At 32.9% G+C, this 4,760-nt stretch overlaps 1 long non-coding RNA gene across 1 annotated transcript; it reads left to right on the top strand.

Annotated features, from left to right (window-relative positions):
* Positions 1-1,664: 1,664 nt before the first annotated feature.
* On the top strand, positions 1,665-3,451 carry LOC124890014. Its single transcript, XR_007048905.1, has 3 exons — positions 1,665-1,751; positions 2,819-2,866; positions 3,349-3,451. It is a non-coding gene; the product is annotated as an uncharacterized LOC124890014 (long non-coding RNA).
* The last annotated feature ends 1,309 nt before the right edge of the window (positions 3,452-4,760 follow it).

The raw sequence follows: 4,760 nt of genomic DNA on the forward strand, positions 1-4,760 counted from the left end.
TCAGATCCATCTTTTTTGCTAATTGCTTTTTATGATGTCGATTGGTCATCATGTCGAGGCACACAAAGATTAGTTAGTGGGTTTTTTATTTGTTTGAGAGGCTCGTCTATTTCTTAGAAATCCAAGAAATAAGCCTCTATTTCCTTATCCTCAATGGAATATGATATAAGTCCATGATAAGAGTTACTGCATAACTAACTTGGATGATGATACTTCTTCAAGATCGATTTATTTCTCCATCATTGCCCATACCAGTTCACTCTGATAGCCAAATAGATATACACATAGCACGCAACCCGGTCTTTCATGAACGCACCAAGCACGTAGAGCTTGACTGTCACTTTATAAGACAATAGTTTCTTTCTGGCCTTTTCTCCCTTATATTTATTCCATCGGCTTCTCAACTTGCCGATTTATTCACCAAAGCCCTCTCCGGACCATTACATCATTCGATTCTCTCCAAGATGGGCATCGTTTCCCTCCTTCCCCCTTCCCCTCCCACATCTTGAGGAGGGTGTTGATAATATGAATCAAAAGCCAAGTAATCAAGTAAAACATGCAGCAAAACATGCTGAAAAGAAGAATCAAAAAGCACCTCTGAGGCCAAGTTCATATGGACCAAAGATGGAGCAGAGTATTAGGTTAATTTTGAAGATGACATCGCCCAATTTTCTTCAGCCCAAGAATATCCATTTGGATGATTACAAATCAGATTCTCAAGATTCTTATTAGCTGTAAATATTTGCAGTATTTTCCTAGTATAACACAAGATATGTTGTGATATTTAGCTTCCTAGTATAGTACAAAATCTGCATAGATGTTATTTTGTTTCTTTTATATTCTACCCATACTTGTATATATATATATGTATTCTTGAATGACAAAATACCCAAAAAAAATTCCCATCTCTTTCTTCATTTATATAGTTATTTACTACTAAGTATAGAATTAAAAAAATATATTTCTCTTGATTTTATAAATTGAAACAACTATTTTTAATATGGTACCAAGAAATATGAGATGAAAGATGTATGTACATTTAAATCTTGTGGTCTTAGACTTATAGTATAGAATGTTGAATTGAAAAACATACTTGTAACACCCTACGAGTTCCATCATATTCGTATAGTTCCTTATACCATTTCAACCATGAAAACGAAGTCATGGACCTTTAAATCAATTGAAAATATTTGGAATGAGTTACGGAACTTAAAAAAAAGTTTTAGGCATGAGAAATGGTCGATACACCTCGTGGGGAGGCTTGACCCTCCCGGTCGTTAATGAAATTTTCTCATCTCCCATATTTTAGCCCTTCGCGTAGTTTGTATATGTGAATTATGACTCATGGGATGATTATTCAATTTTTGTGGTATTCAAAAGAAATTTAAGTCATTAATGGGGTTGTTGAGTTTGGAAAAGTTAAACCCGATAATGGTTAATCTTTTATCAAGATGACCTCGAATTAGTGTAGTAATACTTTCAATAGGTCCGGAATGTACTTTTTAGTTAATATACATAATTGATTTATGTTTATGAGGTTTTTGAAATAAATTTTGAGTATTTATTAAAAGTTTAGGATATTTTAGATGATTAGTGAAACTAATGGTTCAATGGGTTAAAACCACAATCCTTTTACCATCAGATATTACGTGAAAGGACTTTCAGTTAATAGGGTTAATTTCTTTGGAGGAAAAGCAAGAACGGAAGGAGAAAAAAAAGGCGAGAACTATGGCTGCATCAACGAGCTTTAGGTAAGGTGTTAACTACAGTAATAATAATTGCCTATAAGTAAAGGCATACCTGATATAGAGGAAATTGATGTAAGTTTATACATATAGTAGTTACTTTATCCTAATCATTTATAAATTGATTGTGCTCTACTTGAAAACCAGAAAACAATTATTTTTGTTGTTAAACTTGTAGACTATTCTTCAACTAGGGCGAACATACAGTACGCATACGTCAAATATATATATATAGTAATACCATGCATGCTTGTTGTTCTCTTGGATAAGGTAAAAAGTGATCTTTGTGATTAGTCTTTTTGAAGGTTTCTGGTGTATGTTTTGAAGCCAATTTGAATAAAAAAATAATGAATGGGTAATGATGAAAGTAATTATTAGCCAATCATTAGATATCCTAATGCCAAGGTTATGTTCTTAGGGAATTTAAGTGTGCAGAATCCTAAACTCTCAGTTAATTCATGCATGACCCTTAACAGCGTTCTTAAACTTGAGGTTGTCATCAATACTCGATAATATAAATTAGAAATAAGCCGAGTAATAACTCTAGACATGTTCATGCCACAATTTTGATTATGGGGGTTTAGGTTTAGAATTTTTAGAGTGAATATTCTTGACTTGGGGCCAAATAATAACCCATTTTAGTTGAAATTCGACATGCTCGTTCGTACTCTTATGAGGGTTATATGTATTTGAACAGATTTTGAACATTCTAAATTTGTGAGGAAGAATAGGGCACTTGTGGACTAGTGATATTCAGATTCGTTGGTTGAGGTAGGTTATAGTTTAGTTGGACTTTAGACTTAATTTAATTATGTGTATGCTCCTAAATTATATACTTGTTAATTAGTATTTAGATATGCTTGAAATTGTTGATGTTTAGACTGTTAATGCGTGTATAAATGATTATTGAAATTTTACTTGATGGAATTGTCTTATGACTTTTAAGTGTACTTGTAAACTTGGTACATTCTGTTGTATGTTATGACGTTGTGTAAATTGATATTGATAATACTTGTTTATATATATGTTGGATCGGGTACTATGCTGATACATTTAAATTTATGTTGGATCAGGTACCACGCCGGTACGTTTATATTTATGTTGGATCAGGTACCATGCCGGTACGTTTATATTTATGTTGGATCGAGTACCACGTCGGTACGTTTATATTTATGTTGGATCGAGTACCATGCCGGTACGTTTATATTTATGTTGGATCGAGTACCATGCCGGTACATTTATATTTATGTTGGATCGGGTACCACGCTGGTACGATACATGAACATAGATTATTCCCTGCAGGTCATGACTATTTGGGAAAAAATAAGTCCCATAGCATGTGTGTACGTATTTATGTTGATTCTGTTGATGTTTACAGTATGGTTGATGCTCTTGATGGTTATTTGGCTTATTTGTGAGTACTGTTTGACCTGTTATTGTTGTATTGTTGATTCATTGAGTATTTATTATGTGACAATGTCTGTCTACTTGTTATCTAATTTATGTTGTGTACATGCTATTAAATTGAGTTTGCCTATGATACCTACTAGTACATAGTGGTTTGTACTGATACTACCCTGTACTCTTCTTTTATTGAGTGCAGAAATTATTCTAGAGGCTCATACCTGATCTCATCTCTAGAGTTCGATAGCAGATCTTGATCCAAGGGTTGGCACTCCATCTCCAGGCTGGCATGGGTCATCTTATTTGTTCTTGTCCATCTTTTGGGCAATGAAACATTCTTTACTTACTTTATTTATGAATATCTTTTTAGACATGATCTTTGTTAGTAGTTCTTGTACAATGACCTTCAGGTCTTGGAAATTTTAGTAAGTAGTTTATTTGACTTCCGCATTAATAATAATTAGTCCTGAATTATTGTATTATGTCAATTTTATGATAATATCATCTTAATAATGACTAAGTGAAAGGGTAATGGTTCAATTTAGATGGTTCTCCCACAGGAAGATTAGTGTGGGTGTCACTCATGGCCATTTGGGTCGTGACAAAGTTGGTATCAAAGTCCTAGGTTTGTCGATCTCGTCATACAAGAACATGTCTAGTAGAATCTTGCGGAACGGTACAGAGATATCTGTACTTTTCTTCAAGAGGCTATTGGACACTAGGAAAATTCAAATTCTTCTTTCTTACAAGCTATTACTTGAATTCAATTGGTATCTGGCGATTTCAATTGGTATCTGTTAATAAGAGCAATGTCAAGTAGAGTTCTGTAGATTAGTGTGTAGGGCCCCATACCTAATCTTCGTAAGACTATGAGGCAAGTAGAAGTCATTTTTCTTTCTTTCTCTCCATCGTTCCATCCTAATCTTGGACTATTAGATTGAATCCAATTGATATCTAGACAATTCCAGTTAGTATCTTAATAATTTTGAATAAAAATCTTGGAGATTTCGATTGGTATCTATTAATAAGTTGTAAAAGTTATTGTTAATAGGTAAAGACTTGTGAAAGTTGTGAACTTATTGATTGCTTGTGTTTGATATTTGGCTAAACTTGTGTTGCTGGATTTTTGTCATTATTGTGAATTAATTTTTTTTAAGTCATTAAGTGATAAAAATTGATGAAGTTTTTTTTTTATAAATATGATGAAATTATTTGATTTCTTGTTATTGTGAAACTAGAAATTCTATGGTTCTTACTTATTTTTGGTACTATTATACTGATGAGATTGTTGGTATAAGAATTGAAAGAATGATATGAGAATATGATGTTAAGAAAAGATAGTGGAAAAGTGACATGAATAAAAAACTAAGGTGATATGTGTTTTTCGGTAACGAGAGATTCTTGTTAATGATGTTGTGGATGGATCCTTGTGTAGTTCAATTATTTGATATTATCGGGGATCCTTGTGTGGCCCGATCATTGAGATTGTGTTTAGAATTTTTTTGGAGTTCTATTATTAAAATTATAATGGATTCCTTGTGAGGACTAGCTAAGTGACATTATCTTTGAGTTCCTTATGTGAACTAATTCTTAATGCTTGGCAAAATAATG

The sequence above is a fragment of the Capsicum annuum genome, unplaced genomic scaffold (assembly GCF_002878395.1).
Source record: "Capsicum annuum cultivar UCD-10X-F1 unplaced genomic scaffold, UCD10Xv1.1 ctg1000, whole genome shotgun sequence".
Taxonomy (NCBI): Eukaryota; Viridiplantae; Streptophyta; class Magnoliopsida; order Solanales; family Solanaceae; genus Capsicum; species Capsicum annuum.